At 47.7% G+C, this 17,467-nt stretch overlaps 1 long non-coding RNA gene across 1 annotated transcript; it reads left to right on the top strand.

Annotated features, from left to right (window-relative positions):
- The first annotated feature begins 632 nt into the window (after positions 1-632).
- LOC125760221 (uncharacterized) lies at positions 633-14,436 on the top strand. The gene is made up of 2 exons (XR_007417861.1): positions 633-685; positions 14,169-14,436. It is a non-coding gene; the product is annotated as an uncharacterized LOC125760221 (long non-coding RNA).
- The last annotated feature ends 3,031 nt before the right edge of the window (positions 14,437-17,467 follow it).

Below are 17,467 nucleotides of genomic sequence, written 5' to 3'. Positions count from 1 at the left end.
AAAACTTTGAGCGCAAATAAACGACGCAGGACGAAGAAGTTTCTTTGCGTCAACGTTTTATATCATAATGTGTGACACCAACTAGCCCTCCCAGCTAGTCTGACATCACCCCGCCGACCAAGAGCACTATGAGAGGAAAGTGCAAGATATAAAATGCGCGTTTGTAGTCTTCAAAGTGTGCGATGGTGGCGCAGAGGGAAGCATCCCGGGAATCTGTGGTCGTGGACCGTGAGGTCGTAGGTTCGATTCTCGTAGAAGTAACTTTTTTTTCTTTGCCATCTGATCATGTGCATTATTTCGACGTCATTTCCGTGGCGGAAATACGTCACTGAAATCTTGGTGGTCCCCGGCATAAAACACTTCCATGTTAAAAACTTGGAAAATGTAAAAATATTTGAACAGAGTTGCAATACATAGAGAGGCAATAGCATAATGAAGGAAGACACCAGCTCCGATGTAAATTCATGGCTGGATTTTTTTATGTCAGCTGTTCTAGCACAAATTAAACAAGCTGTTTGATATGCTTTGTACTTGATCAGACATCAGAAGCCAATCACAGTGTAGCAGTCGCACCACCAGTGATCTTAGCATTGTGAGGATTTATGACATGATGATGTTAAGACATTTCAGGTTTTTGTAGTGTGTGAAGAAATATTAATATTTTTCCAGCTAATATTTTAATAGTGTCACATGAAAAATTGGGTTCTTGCATTGTGGCATTGTAGTTGGTGTCACCATATGCTACAAGTTCATTCGTCTGCTATGAAATTGTCTGCTCTCGAACAGCCAGATTTTACTGTGTATACAGGTATTTGTTTTACCTATTGTTACTTATAGCCCAAAATATTAAAATTCAGACTCGTGGAGGGTTGCAATTTTCCTTCCTGTGTGAATTGCACGCAGATCTTGCAAAATTCAGCCGGATCATTTGCCCTTTGAATAAATAATAAATATTCTTAACTACATATCCTTAACTTGCCTACTTAATTTTGTGACAGCGCAGCACTCTCCCACCTCGTACATTTCATTGAACTACGAATCGACCGCACATTTTTGAACATAGTCATGCTCCTGCTTTTAAAAAAAAAATTACACTATCTCCCACTAAAGGGAACCATGTGGGGATGTGAAGGAGTGCATAGTTCGACTTAAAGTTCAGTTCATTACGGCCACCATGCCCGATGTTAACGCGTCCTTGCAAGTGGAGCACACCATGAATTCACTGTAGTTGCTGTTGCTGTTACTCGTCCCGAACTCTAGCATCGCGCGTCTTCAGAATCTCGTTCCCGAAGCCTTCACGTGATTGCTGATAGAGTGTAAAGGGGAGAGGCCACAGCGTCTTACCCAGCACAGTACACAGGCCCGAACGCGCTAGCGCGTGCCAGCGCGTTGTGACTAGGGTACAACGCGTTGGTTCATCGCGCGTCAGCAGAATCTTGTTCCCCGGCGCTATCACGTGATTGGCTGAGAGAGTGTAAGGGGGAGAGGCCACAGCGTCTTACCCAGCACCTTACACAAGTTCGAACGCGCTAGGCCGTGCCAGCACACATGGCTTTGCCTGCGTTACGCCAAGCTAGGACATTATACGGCAGCCCGGGCCCCTAAAGCGCTCTGCACATATCATCAAGGCGGTCGAAGAAGAAGAAGAAGAAGACTTCTTGGCGCGAACGCGTGCTGAGATGTCTACGCTAGGTGGTAGAAAGCGGACGGTCGCCAATGAAACTACGGATACAGCCCAGCGCAAAAGCTGCTTCGCATCTACAAAATTACACCATCTCCCACTAAAGGGAACCATGTGGGGATGTGAAGCAGCACACGGGTCGAACTTTCGTTCATCACGGGCACCTTGCCCGATGTTAAAGCGTGCTCGCAAGTGGAGCACACCATGAATTCACCCTAGTTGCTGTTGCTGATACTCGTCCCGAACTCTTGCTGGAGTACGCCACGCGGGTTCACCGCGCGTCTGCAGAACCTGGTTCCCTGACGCGATTACGTGATTGCTGAGAGAGTGTAAGGGGGAGAGGCCACAGCGTCTTACCCAGCCCCTTACACAGGTCCGAACGCGCTAGCTCGGGCCAGCGCGTTCTGACTAGGATACAACGCGTTGGCTCGTGGCGCGTCTGCAGGAGGAATCAACTTTATTTACACCTATGGTGCGGTCCCCAGGGTGGCTCCACCTGGGCAGCGACCCTTACGGCCCAGGCAGCAATAGCTGTTGTCGATGACAAGCTAAGAAGAAAAAGTAAACTGTACCGCTGTCCATTTGTATTATGCGCGTCGATCTACGGCCGCTCTTTACGATGACGTAGTGGTTAAGACGAACCAATGAAAAAAGCAACATGGCGTAGTTCGCAACGAGAGGCGAGGTACCGCTGCATCGAGACCGAGATTCGTCATTTCAAATTTCCTGTGGTGTTTGTTTCTTCCAGAAGAAGCTCTTTCCGACTGTTATCCGCACGCACTCAGCATCAACCTCGGCGGTCGTCATTCAATGCAGTATAAGCTTGTGACTGAACAGCGTTTCAAGTGCACCGAAGCGGCAGCAGCTCGGAATGTTTTACAACGCTTTAGCGCGTTCCGTCGTTGCGGCAGCGTCAAGTTGCAACACGGCGTGTGTCCCCTCCACCGCTCGGATACACCAAGCATATCGCCTGAGGCTCACCACATGGGCGATTGTCGTCGCGTTCGTTCGTGTGCAGTGAGGTGAAAGTCAAGTCGGAATGTGACTGTGACTGTGACTGTGCTGCGCTTTCGGCGCAGGCCTGGCGTTTTATTGTTTGTTTTGTCCGCATGCTTTTGCATGTTGTCGCCGTACAGAAGAATAAAATAAGATCGGCTGGTAGTGTGGCGGCACCTGTCGGAGCAGATATCTACCACTCCACGAGCTTCGTCTTTGTTGACAGATGGCGTGCTGCCGGGCACAGTGGGCATCCGAGATTGCGCTCAGTATCGGAGGCCACGACTGGGTGAAGCTCAAATCGTCGAGTGCGCTCATGAGAGCGCAGCGATTGCCGGTGATGCCAGCGAGTCTGTGAGTTGAGGGTGCAAGGCCGTGGTGAGAAGGAGGGTATGATATAATTGTCCGTAGCGGCCTTAGTACACGGTGAGTCGCTTAATTTCTGGTGCGAATGATTTAGGGATGTTCTTGCCTAAGCGCTGACAAAACTTCAAAAAACTGTTTCAGGGTCCCTTTAAGATGCCGCTTAATATGTTACAAATGTTCCGAAACCAAGACTGCGGGCCTCTTTCGAATGTCCTCACCAATGCTACGCTCGTGCATGCCTCACCAGACTGAATAAAACCCCTTGAGGAATCTCCCTAGTGTTGAAAGTAGAAGAAAACGACCGCCGCATGCGGGGCATACGTATCATCATCATGAAATTTGGGTGTTCCATTAAAGGGGAAGAACACGGGGCAGTCATGGCGGTCGGTCAAAGTTCTTTAAATATGGTGCCGTGAAACCCGCGACCACGAATCCGGCTGTAACTGAGACGGCTAGGAGCCCCCATGGACTGAAGTAACTGCAGGCGTCGTCTGGAGGTTCGCGAGAAGGGAGCCCTGACGTCTACTTCGGCTCCGAAGTGACTCGCCCTTCGCGACGACGGCCTCAGGTTTGCAATGCTTGGATGTGCACATAGAGAGGAACATCTCGACAGCCCTGCACTCCGCCCAGTGACAGGTGCAATCATGGCGGTCGGTCTAATTTCTTCAAACCTAGTGCAAGGGAGCGTATCCAAGACGCTAGACGTGTTTTCACAACGCTGAGTGAGAGTAATGGAGCTGCCGTCTTTCTATGCACACTGACTGTCACGATTGGCACGAGCCAATTTCTCGTGAAAGTTTATTGCCGAGATCGCTTAACTAATAATTAATCAATACTGTCGCCACGTCCACTTCTTGTTTTATTTTGATGTATTCGGGTTTGACAGCAATGACGGCCAGCAACGCTCGACGCTGACCTAGCGAGCTTCGCGATTGAAGCTTCGCGATTGCAGTAGATCACTTCGTAAAGATTGCGCGCAAGCCGCGAACAGCCTACATTATTCTAGAGCTTGCGCGACCACCAGTGATAAGACTGGAAAGTTCGATACGTGATGCATCAAAGACGGCGCGCCACAGCCATGATCTGTTTTTCGACGGCCAATGCAGTTATCAGTGTACAGTGTGTATCGCTGTAGTTTGACTTTCCGTTTACCGGCCACAAGTCGGCCGAATAAAGAGTTTCTTCTTGGACACGCCGCCATCTTCCTTCTTCCCCGTCACGACCCCGTGACAATAATAATAATAATAAATAATTAAGGAATTATTAATTTGATACCGGGGTCGTATATTACAAGAAAACAAGGGGCGATGGTTTCACAATCTTCGGATTCCTCCTACAGCACCACTTATCATCTTCAGCTTCTCAGCCCGTCTTTCAACAACTGAAACACTTGCCCTAATATCATTAAAATCAATATCTCAAAGTTTGTCTTGTAAAGATATCGAAGTACCAAACTGCACCAGAAATTGTGAATAATGACTGCCTTTTTAGGAAATTTGATCGAACAAGTTGAACCACGAAAGTTTCTAAAATGCGAAGCGTTTCTTAGCGAACATCAGGCACTTTGGCCGTTTCTGTCTACGTATCTATCTATCTATCTATCTAGCCGCCTACGTCTGGGCGCTCTCCTGGTCGTCTCCATAGGTTGTAAAATACCAAAATTCGCACAGCGTAGGATGAATGTATGACGAACACGATTCACTGGTTATGACATGAATAACGCAAAATACCTGTCGCGTACGTCACGAAAACCTTTCTCTCAGTCACGTGTGGCACATACCCGCATAGCAGAGTTCATGTTATGCGCGTATGTGCCACAGGTGATACAGAGTCTCAATCAGCGCAGTAACCGCGAACATACACATTGACACGGAAAGAAAGTGATAATAATAGTAATTGTTGGGGTTCGACGTCCCAAAACCAAGATGTGATCATGAGAGACGCCGTAGTGAAGGGCTCCGAAAACTTTGACCATCTGGTATTCTTTAACGTGCACTTACATGACACAGCACACGGGCCTCTAGCATTTCGCCTCCATCGAAATGCCACCGCCGCAACTTGGATCGAATCCGCGACTTCCGGGTCAGCAGCCGAGCGCCGTAACCACTACACCACAGCGGCTGACGCAAGAAAAGTTAGGGAGCTGAAGACAGAGCATCCCCGGAAGACGCTGGGCTACCATCCACCCGTCCACGTGGTCCGCAACGTCGATCACGTAAATTACGTGAAAACCGGGGTCAATGCTTCCTGCAATAACTCTGCCGAGAGGACCATGTCCGTCATGAGTACCGGTGTCTTCAGCATTGATTTATCTAAACCCAGCAACGCCTGGTTCTTAGACGGCATGAAAGACGGCTTGCATCTGGACAGGGCATCACAAGACCTCAGTACCACGTCTAGGACAGGAGGCATCATAGATCATTTCTTCGTAAGAGCCACCCGAGGTTTCCCCCATCTGTACTATACCTCGCATTTCACTACACTTAGACCGTTCACAGTCGCGATCTCTAACGGATTTGATAACAAGTCCTGTCCAGCTGCTGGGGCTTCCTGATCACGGTGATGATGACCTTATTCAAGACCTGTCCAGAACTCCTTCCATACATACACACGGGTTCGTGAAACCTGCGCGCGTTCTCCGTCATAACGGACAAGTATAAGCATGGCAACTGTAACGCAACTGTAGCAACTGCAACTGTGATTGTAACGTATGTGCAGTGCGCCTGCTCATGCCACTGGGCTATGTATATATCTAAAGAAATTTTTTTGTATAAAGCTTAGTTGCGAGTAGCGCCTGTCCTGTGCATCTGTGTTCCGTCATTGTCCTATTCGAATTGGCGCTATCCACTATTGAAGAACATAAGCACTACATATCAGCTTACTGCGTCTGCTGTCGGTAACACCTATGTTGCTGTTGGCATCGCTAAGCAACTGTAAACAGCTGGTTATATAACACATGTGCGACTCTTCAAAATATGTGTGGGCTTATACCATTTGCACATTTCTCTAGCGTCATTCCGTAACGTTTCGCTCAATGTGAAAAATTGCGACACCATCACATTCCTGCGCATGCTTCGCATAACATCAATTCGGCAGTGGGAACTGGCGATTTTTTTTTCAGTATATCCAGCGTGCTGTATTGAATACGCAACCTGGCGTTGCATGCGTGTATACGGATGTGTCTTCCACATTTGTGTTCGTGCCTATGGGGTAGTATGAATCCTTTCAATATGTAATTATTCTGTGAAAGTAGGGTAGCGACGCGCTTACGTCTGCTCTCCTGCACGTGTCGTTGACACTTATTAAATACATTTAATTAGCCACCTGCAACGGACACTCTTATGCTAAACGCGTGTGAGGTCCGCCTCTTGCTGTAATCCGTCACGCGGTGCAAGAAAAATGAAGAAATGGTTACTTTTTCTGGCACCTGGTAAGACACTTTGCTAAGAGATGCAATGCTTTCCCGGAAAGGTCATTCATGCATCACCGCCGTCGCGTTTTATACAAATATCAACGGTGTAGTTACCGGGAAGCCGCATGATTGAGTTGTGAAACTGTGGCGGTAGAACAGGATAAGGATGAAGAATAGTGTTTCTAACTCAGTGGCTCCATTTGCAATCCTTGCTTGCGATCTTCGTTTACCGAACATTAGATAGGCCTATTGTTCAGGACAGCTGCACGCAGCGGTCCGATAGTAGAGTGCGTAGTACTGTAAAGCATTCGCACTTTGTTCTAAACACAGTCTTAGTGGCCGAGCACGGTAAGTGTAAGGGCAGTTGTATACAGACCTCGCATAGTACCGGATAGGATGCTGTAAAAGTTTGACCAAGAGATGGGCAAAGCGGCTCACTTCAGTGAGTGGCTCCGAGTGGCTCTGCTCACTTAAGTGAACCGGCTCAATTTAATGGCTCACCAGGTCACGGCTCACTTGATTACAGAAGGGACAGGAGGCAAGATGGAGGACACTGACCTCTCCTTCCCTCCTCCTCCTGGAACTTAGAATACTTTTTCTATGCAGGCAGCTTGAAAGAAACGGTGCCTGCGCTGGTCGCTGCTGAATGCCTCCCACGTTCTGCAGACGCACTTGAACGCCACGTGCTTCCGCGAGCCTCGACAAGCCAATCTGTTACACAACCCGACTCGCGTTTCGGGTTCTGAAACCCGGACACGTTCATGGCCGATTCTGCGGGGACCAGCAGATTGACGCGCCATCTGGAAGCAGTGATAAAAAGCACAAGACTGCAGTGATACAAATACAAGACAGCTCTTCTCGCAAGCTTCTCACGCCGCTCAACGCTCGCGTTGTTGCCAGCATTTTATTTATTAGTTTATTTTTGGTCAACCGATGACGGGACAATAAGAAAACCCTACGATTTCGGCCAATGACGTGTTTGGATTTTCGCAACTCTTATAATAGTAGAACACTGCGGCTAAAGCCCATAGACACTAGTGCCAGATTTCCCTCTAGGCATAGGCGTGCGCAAGGGGGAGGGCGCAGGTGGGGGCGCCCCCTATTCACCTAAAGGGGGGGAGGTGCAAGGTCAGCCCCACACATTGACTAATAGGGAGGGGGCGCTGCGACTCGGGGGGTCGCGGTTTCCATCCCGGGCTCCCGGCCGCGACGGTCGCATTTCGATGGATGCGAAATGGTAGAGCCCCTCTACTGTGCGATGTGAGTGCGCGTTTAAAGAACACCAGAGGGACAAAATCTTCGTACCCCTCCACTAGGGCGTCCCTCATAACCATGCCGTGGTTTTGGGAGGTAAAGCGCCAGATAGTAAAATTCGTGCGTCATTAGAAAACTATGATTCTCTCCACACGGTTACCCGGCCATTTAAGATTGCTTCGTCGTAAACTGTGGTCGATCAAAATAACAACAAAGGTTACTGCACACTTTCTTTCGAGTTTGTTCTCTTGTTCACATACACACGCTAATTATAAATGAGCGGGTTGCAACGCCATACAGAATGAACGCCAAGTTAAAAAAAAACGCAATACAAAATGAAATGAAATGCGACACAAAGTGCCAAGTACAATACAGTGCAATACAATACAAAATGTAGTGAAATGCAAAACAAAAATTCAAGTACAATATAAAACACTTCAACAAAGTTCGCAAGATCTACAAGACTTATGGACAATGAAAACACTACATTAAATGCATGTTATGAGTATTAAACAGAGTTTTGCTGACTTTATCAGAATTTAAACGGCTCCTCTTTTCGGTACAAATTTTGCCTGCTTTAGCAAATATTCGTTCACAAGGGGCACTTGTAGCGGGTATACATAGGCTTTTTAAAGCGATTGCATGCAAGTTCGGGTATATGAGCTTCCTACTTTCCCACTACTCCAGTGGATCTTTAGTGCGATTTATGTACGGCTCCTTGAGATGCTTATCTATCTCAACTACGGCCTGAGCTGTAGGGTCTGCGTTTTTCTTGCAATGGGCTAAAACTGGCGTCAAACTCATCCCATACTAAGGTGGTCTCAACAGGGGTCTCCTCGGACTCATTGCTTGGTCCAGGCTCCGTACTCTCAATAGCCGCTTTCACCTTAAAAACAAGCGTTTTCTGTGCCGACCTAAACTTCGCATCATCCCCAAAGCCGTGCGATTAAAACTGTCGGTCCAAAATCATTGCCTGCGAAATTAACTCGTATTCTCGGTTACTTAATTGCCGTGTGAGACCGGCTATGAGTTCGTATGCAAGAATTTCAATGGTCTGAGGGGCGTATCTTGTAGTTGCAAGACACTGTCTTACTTTCCTCGTCATTATTCTGGACAGAACGGTCGTTTTAGACAACGATACATTTGCATCAGCAGAAATTTTCTTTGTTACATCATTAAATTTCTGTTCATTCTAGATAACGTAGTAGGTATTTGTAGCCCAGTAACGCTAAAGTTGAAACAACTGGCTCTTTGTTGTTCAATAACTTTTCTAGCATGCCAGAGGGGAAATTCCAGCGAGTGGGAACGCCTTGCGTTAAGTTGATATTCATGAAGGGACGCTTGTATCTCGCGAAGATTTGCGAGTGCCGAACTGCTTTGCTTGAAATACTGGACAGTGGACTTAGCATTATCGAGCATTGTCCCAATTGATGCCGAAGTGACATGCATAACTAGCGAACTAAAGTTATGCGCAAACAACCCAAGTGTATCTTGCCTGCTGTATACACCCGGTCTACACCTACAACGGCCGTTCAAACCCAAAACCAGGCCACACCGGTCAGCTCACCGGCTTCGGACACCTCCAAACCCACCTGGGCCGACAAGATCGCATGTAAAGGTGAGACCCGCGCACCTGTGCGCTCGGGATCATTGCCACAGCCCATAGCAGACAAAATTCAAACTCTCGAATGCGAGAATGCTTTTCTTCGCAAAGAGCTTTCTGAGATGAAGGTGCTCCTTCAAACGCCTCAGCCTCGAGAGCAACGCGAGTGATCCTCCCGCTCCCTCAAACCCAGCACGCGGCGCGAAAAAGCGCGCAGGCACCAGAATATAGGCCGAAGAGCCTCTAACGATGTCGAGCATAATAGCACACATGACGGCGCTGTTAGAACAGTTCCGTGCAGACATATAATCCGAAATCAACCCACTAAAACCTCAAATGACTGAAATAACAGCACGAGCACAAATCTTCGAAGCCTACCGGCATCAAGAGATGGAGGGCCGGCCAATACTTCATCATTAAACATGGCTACATTGAACAATCTCACCATTTGGCAATGGAATCACCTTAACTTTTCAAAACGGAAGTACGCCTTACAACATTTACTGCGCTCAAATGCTGAGAACCTTTCTGTCCGCCTCCTTCATGAGACGACCATCGATAGCCCCATATTTCGAGGATACCGTGCAGAGTCAGTCTTTGAGAAGGGAAAACGGGGGATTGCTACATATATTGCAAAATATTTTTCGTACACCAAGCATGAAGTTCATCCTGACCTCAAGGTCGAACACATCTTGTTAGAACTCATTCTGAATGCACACCTCAAACTTTCGGTCTTTTTTCTTAACGCATACAGGTCACTTGCCAACAGCAGAGAAATTTTCACCGCCCTCTTTAAGAAAGCATGCAAGATAGTGTGGTTTTCAGGAAAGTGTATTTTCGCACAAAAATGTTTAGTAGTGAAATAGACCTCACATCTTCCCGAAAAAAAAAAGTGAAATCAGAGAGAATGTGCAATTTGTCGCATATTAAACGTATTTCTTGTACTGATGCGATCCAAGTAACAATCCTCATGATATGAAATTGGATAGAAGACTTCACTCATCAGTAATGAAGGTAGCGCAATGAATTCATTTTTTTGTTTTACGGAAGAAATAATTCTTGAACTTGGCCCTCCGAATGCACCCTGCATTTCTTTCTGTTGCCATTTCACCGCAAAGCACGTGGTCGCTCTTGCAGCTGACACTCGTCACGGGCTGTGGCAAGATGTACGTCAGTGGCTCTTGACCTCCCGAGAGTCTTGTAACATTGATGACAAGGCTACAAATAATCAATCCGCTTTACAATGTGAGCTTGCTTGGCGGGCCCAATGGTACGGACGCCGGACAGCAGATTACGGTGTATCGCATGTTTCGCGTTGTTCGCATGCTCCATTTAAACTATCATTGATGCATCTCCCAGTTTGGCCCACATACACTTTTCCGCACAATAAAGCAATTTCACACAGCACCCCTTCTGCGCATTCAACAAAGTGCGGTCTGTGCGTTGTGCCGCAGCCCTGCCGCATACTTCCCTCCGTGTTCGTTATTCTGCAGAGCTTGGAGAGCCTGCGTGGTGCAGTAAATATGGCTGACCTGATACCGCTGGGCCACCTTTCTCAGGTTGTGCGAAAGCTTGTGCACATACAGAGATAATAAAATGAGAGAATGGCAGGAAGGTGAACCCGAATAAGGTACCACAGCTACCTTCTGCCTGCCCGGTGCACTGGCTTTACGCGTTTACGACTGGCAGAACATCTTCTTGAGAAGGCTCTCTGCGAAAGAAATGAGGAGCTGGGGATATCCAACGTTGAGTAGTCTTTCAGCTTGAAGCTCTAACGCTACTGAAAACTCACGTTTTTTCTTTCTTTTGCTCTGCAATTTTGTCTGAATTATGTACCACAGATCCTAACTCGCCATTTTAAGGCAGCAAGGCACATGAACGCCGACGTACGATTGTCACTATCGAACACCTAAGCCAAGAACTGGGGCTGCCTCCACATTTTTTTCCATGAGGAGGCGATGCGAAGCCGGAGCACTTGCACGATGGCGTTCCGTTGGCGTTCTTTGGGCATGCTACCGACCTCGCGTCGTGGAACGCGAAGAGGAACGCTACGCGCGTCTTGTCTTCCTTCTAGACTGGCCATTAATTCTCACGGGGCGAGCGGGGGACGCAGTCGGCAGGCGTGCGAGAGGGGGGCAGCGTAGGAGAGGAGAGCGAGGGGGAGGGGACACGCATGCGCTGGTGCTCATCGCGGCTTGCGCAGGAGAGAATTTCGGCATGTCTAGCCCGCGTTTCAGAGGAAGAGTGGAAAGGGGGAGGGAGAGGGGAATTGGAGAGGGGAAGGGGAAAGGGGAAAAGTAAACAGGGGTAGGGGAGAGGGGAAGTGGACAGGGCAAGCGGAGAGGGTATGCGCATGCGCAATAAGGGTGGTCACGCCGCACACCACCCCCGGATTGAACTCCGCCATAAGATACTTCGCACCTAAAATTCACATAAGGCAGAAACCTCAGGTTGTGCGTGGCTTGAGCATAGGGGTGTGGAACCACTGGCTGCTCGTGAGTGGTTCTTAAACTTTGTCCTTTTCACTCAATCGTAATATGCGAAAATATGTGGGACAATCAATATTGTTAATGTAGGACTCATCATTTGAAACAAGCAAATACACAAATTTTGATTTATTTTTTCAAATTTTAGCCTACCCTCTGCCCTTAGCATGCTTACAAAAGTTGGAAATCGTCACTGAAATAACACGTTCAAAAGCGCTTTACAGCAAAGATTGGCCGACATTATTACGTTGTTGCCCTCTCAAGTCGCACTTTTAACAAAGATGAAGTTAAAGGGAACTTTTCCCCGGATTATGACGTAATAATGTTGACCCAGCATTTTTGTAGGTCAGACGCTAGCGATATACTTGCGTAAAACATGCAAGGTTTGTTAGGGCGATTACCGTGGGTGCGTTTGTTGACAGGTAGGGTACGCCATGTATGTTTTGGCTCCAACAGCAGTGGACGGACACTGCGAAGCTTAGATATAAAGTATTAACCTACGTCGGCAACCATTCATAGTCAACCATAGTAGAGTACCCGCGCTTCTCGAAATCATTTGAAAAGCTTGCGTCTGTACGAGCCTTGCGGTTGTCCTTTATGTAGCGTTAGCTACACTTGCCTAGCCGGAACCGATTTCGCGTGGAGGGTCATGAGCCGTGCTGCGCATGCGTGAGGATCAGTGATTTCACACAGTTGGGTCACCGGAGCTGGCATCTCACGCGCTCTCCGACACCACCAACCAGCTATCAGGATAATTACTTAATATATTGATTAAGCTCACTGAAATACTGTGAGACTTGGGTTCGCTGCGGCACCTAGCAAAGAAGATCTCCATCATGCTTTTTTTTGACGCGGCCTCTGAGATCCACTTCGCCTGCCCGCGAAATATTAACTCAACACAGTGAGCACACCGTTGTACGCCAACAACGACGTACGAGTGCCGCTACCGGAGAACTAAGTCCAGGATTCGGGTCAAGTCCGGAACTCCTTTTTTTGCGTGAGGATATTCATAGAAAAAAAAACGGTTGAACCCTCCGTGATAGGAATCGGTATTACACGAAAGTAAGATGTGTCCTTACAAAAGTAGTTGCATTCTTACCGTACACTGATATAAGAGAGCTAGCTCAATGTCTATTGGTGTTTGGCAGCTATAGCTCCGTATAACGTGAATGCACCCAAGTTGATGCTTGGTGGCACATCTCCGTCCCGACGACACACGTCCTTGATCATCGATTAGACAAACCTTTGTTGTAGCTGTAGTAATTACCGGTGAGAGCGTAATAAGAGAAAGCGGTGTGACAGCCAGAAGAGCGTCGACTAAGGTCGCCATTCCGCGGCATGTTAAAGATTAAACAGCACACCACCGCCGAACAAGAGGAAAACGAAACGCGCGTTGCGTCTCCCCGCTAGCCCATCCGCAATTTTTCCCGGGGCGAGCGTAATCGGGGAACGTGGTTACAGAGGCTCTAACAGGAATGGCTGCTATGAGCGAGGCCGAGGCTTGGCTAAGGTCGCCTCCTCGCGGTGTGTTAAGGCATTGACAAAACTAAGCTTTTCCTATTGGAAACGCACCGAAAGGGACGGACGCGTAGCAACGACGCGTTTCAGGAGCTAATCGCGAAGGCCACGGTCATGATGCATTATTTCATTTTACCGCTCCCGGATGGCGACACCATCCCATTATGACATAAAACTTTGAGTGCCAATAAACGACGCAGGACGAAGAAGTCTCTTTGCGTCAAAGTTTTATATCATAATGTGTGACACCAACTAGCCCTCCTAGCTAGTCTGACACCACCCCGCCAAACAAGAGCGCTATGAGAGGAAAGTGCAAGATATAAAATGCGCGTTTGTAGTCTTCAAAGTGTGCGATGGTGGCGCAGTGGGAAGCATACCGGGAATCTCTTGTCGCAGACCGTGAGGTCGTAGGTTCGATTCTCGTAGAAGAAACTTTTTTCTTTGCCATCTGATCATGTGCATTATTTCGACGTCATTTCCGTGGCGGAAAAACGTCACTGAAATCTTGGTGGTCCCCGGCATAAAACACTTTCATGTTAAAAACTTGGAAAATATAGAAATATTTGAACAGAGTTGCAATACATAGAGAGGCAATAGCATAACGAAGGAAGACACCAGCTCCGATGTATATTCATGGCTGGATTTTTTAATGTCAGTTGTTCTAGCACAAATTAAACAAGCCGTTTGAGATGCTTTGCACTTGATCAGACATCAGAAGCCAGTCACAGTGTAGCAGTCGTACTACCAGCAATCTTATCATTGTGAGGATTTATGACATGATGAAGTTAAGAAATTTTTGGTTTTGTAGTGTGTGAAGAAGAATTAATACTTTTCCAGCTAATTTTTTAATAGTGTCATATGAAAAATTGGGTTCTTGCATTGTGGCATTGTAGTTGGTGTCACCATATGCTACAAGTTCTTTGGTCTGCTATGAAATTGTCTGCTCTCGAACAGCCAGATTTTTCTGTGTATACAGATATTTGTTTTACTTATAGCCCAAAATATTAAAGTTCAGACTCGTAGAGGGTTGCAATTTTCTTTCCTGTGTGAATTACAAGCAGATCTTGCAGAATTCAGCTGGATCATTTGCCCTTTGAATAACTAATAAATATTCTTAACTAAATATTCTTAACTGGCCTACTTAATTTTGTGACAGCGCAGCACTCTCTCTCCCACGTCGTATCGTACAGTTTATTGAACTACGAATCGACCACATATTTTTGAACACAGTCATGCTCCTGCTTTTAGAAAAAAAACATGGTTGATCCCACCGTCATAGGAATCGGAACAACACGAAAGTAAAGCGCGCCCTTACAGAAGTAATTGAATGTTGACTGTACATTGACATGAGGAAGTTTGCACAATGTATATTGATGTCTGGCAGCTAATGGCAGCGTTTAACATGTATGCACTCACTTTGATGATTGGTGGTACATCTCCATCCCGACACCTAATATCCACGTTAAATGATTAAACAAACCCTTGTGGTAGCTGTAGTAGTTAACGGTGAAAGCGTAATCAGAGAACGAGGTGTGATAGCGAGAAGAGCGTCACATATTGGACGCACAACTTGGTCGCCATTCCGCGCCATGTAAAGTGTGATTGAACACTACGGCCGGAATAGAGGAAAACGCAAAGCGCGTCCTGCCGCCCCGGTAGCCCGGCCGCGATTTTTCTAGGGGCGAGCGCGTGAGTGGGGAACGCGGTTTTACAGCCAGGTGAGGCAGCCGCGCGTCGCAGAGATATTTTTGGTTTGGATTAGCGTGGTGCTGTGAGCAAGGCCGACGCTTTTACGACGCTTGGACTAAGGTCGCCACCTCGCGGTGTGTTAAGGCATTAACAAAATTGACCTTCTATTGAAAACGCGCCGAATGGGAGGGACGTGTAACGCGTTGCAGGTGCTAATCGCGGAGGCCACAGTAATGACGAATTACTTTACAGTGCTGTACTTTACCGCACCCAGAGAGCAACACCACCCCGCCGACCGGGAGAGTGGTAGATATAAAATGCGCGTTTGTAAAGCCTCTAGAGACTGACCGTGGCGCAGTGGATAGCGTGCGCGGCATCTATTGTTGCGGACCGAGCTGGCGTAGGTTCGATGCCCGTTGACGGAAGTTTTTAGGGGCGAAGCTCCTTAAGGCGGCACCCGTTCGTCCCTCGTAGTAGTGCGTAACCAGTCGTAAAGCTAGTACCAGATCTTGACCTCCAAGGTGGTGCCGGTGGGAGATTTTTCCTGTGCGTTGTTGAACAATAAAAAATTCGCAGCGTGCGCGTTAACTAAAAGCCCAATTCTTCTGTCTCTCATTCCCCATTAGCAGCCATTGGCATGTTCCAGTAGGAAACGTTAGTAGAAGTAGAAGTGTAAGTGTTAGCTAAAAGCCGACTTCTTCTGTGTCTCATTCCCATTAGCAGCCATTGTTTACCTCCAAGGTAGTGCCTGGTGAGATTTCTCCTGTGCGTGATTAAACAATAAAAATTTTGTTCAAAACGCCGTTGATTGATGAAATAAACCAACGAAAGACGCCAGATGTTTCTAAAGCAAAACGAAAAGACGCCAGCTGCTTAACGAAAGACGCCAGATGTTTTCTAAAGCAATGTTTTTCTAAACAATGAAAATTCACAGCGTACATTTAAAATTAAAATGAGCTGCAAGTCGTCATAACTCATCGAACCATTAGTATAAACGCGCCCGATCTCACGACGGTGATGATGTACTGGGCAGAATTCACGGAAGATTCACGGTTTACCGATGAACCTCCGCAGCTTCGCCCACTCATCATCATTCACTCCGTGGATATGCTGTGATTTTTTTTCTTTGCCATCTGATCGTGTATATTTTTTCGACGTCATTTTTAGTGACGGAAATACGTCACTGAAGTCTTGTTGGACCCCGGCATAAAACACTTTCGTGTTAAAAAATTACATCATCTCCCACTAAAGGGAACCATGTGGGGATGCGAAGGAGTGCATGGTTCGACTTAAGGTTCAGTTCATTACGGCCACCATGCCCGATGTTAACGCGTCCTTGCAAGTGGAGCACACCATGAATTCACTGTTGTGGCTGTTACTGTTACTCGTCCTGAACTCTTGTTGGAGCACGCCACGCGGGTTCATCGCGCGTCTTCAGAATCTCGTTCCCGAAGCCATCACGTGATTGCTGATAGAGTGTAAAGGGGAGAGGCCACAGCGTCTTACCCAGCCCATCACACAAGCCCGAACTCGCTAGCGCGTGCCAGCGCGTTCTGACTAGGATACAACGCGTTGGTTCATCGCGCGTCAGCAGAATCTTGTTCCCCGGCGTCATCACGTGATCGCTGTGAGAGTGTAAGGGGGAGAGACCACAGCGTCTTACCCAGCACCTTACACAAGTTCGAACGCGCTAGGCCGTGCCAGCACACATGGCTTTGCCTGCGTTACGCCAAGCTAGGACAGCATACGGCAGCCCGGGCACCTAAAGCGCTCTCCACATATCATCATCAAGGCTGTCGAAGAACACGAAGAAGAAGACTTCTTGGCGCGAACGTGTGCTCAGTGGTGCGATCTTGTACGCATTCCAAATAAACACGGAGGCGTGGCGTTACATCCAGCCGCACGCGAATGGCCCATGTGAACCGCTACAGACGTCACGGCCCTGCATTGACCAATCGCGTGCGGTCATGTGCGGTCACGTGCGGCTGGATGCAATGCCACGCCTCCGTGTTTATCTTGGAACGCGTACAAGATCGCACCACAGATGTCTACGCTAGGTTGTAGAAAGCGGACGGTCACCAATGGAACTACGGACACAGCCCAGCGCAAAAGCTGCTTCGCATCTAAAATATTACACCATCTCCCACTAAAGGGAACCATGTGGGGATGCGAAGCAGCGCACGGGTCCACTTAAAGGGTCCCTGAAACGGTTTTTTGACATTTCGTTTTTGCTAAGACCAATACTGGAGCAAATCATTGGCACCATAATTCAGTCAAAACACCCTTTATTAAGGGAGCTACGAATAATAAAGAGCTTCCCTCCTTCTCCACTCCGCCTTTCACCCTCAACTTTTCCTTCGAGCGCTCGGGGCTAAGCTCCGCCTTCAAGAGGCTCTGCGTCACGATGTGACGTGCGAGAACGCTTGCGTGCCATCGCGTCGTCTACTTCCGGTAAGTCGAAG

This window comes from Rhipicephalus sanguineus, chromosome 10 (genome assembly GCF_013339695.2).
Source record: "Rhipicephalus sanguineus isolate Rsan-2018 chromosome 10, BIME_Rsan_1.4, whole genome shotgun sequence".
Taxonomy (NCBI): Eukaryota; Metazoa; Arthropoda; class Arachnida; order Ixodida; family Ixodidae; genus Rhipicephalus; species Rhipicephalus sanguineus.
Note: the sequence above shows the minus strand (reverse complement) of the source record. Positions and strands in the feature narration are given on the sequence as shown.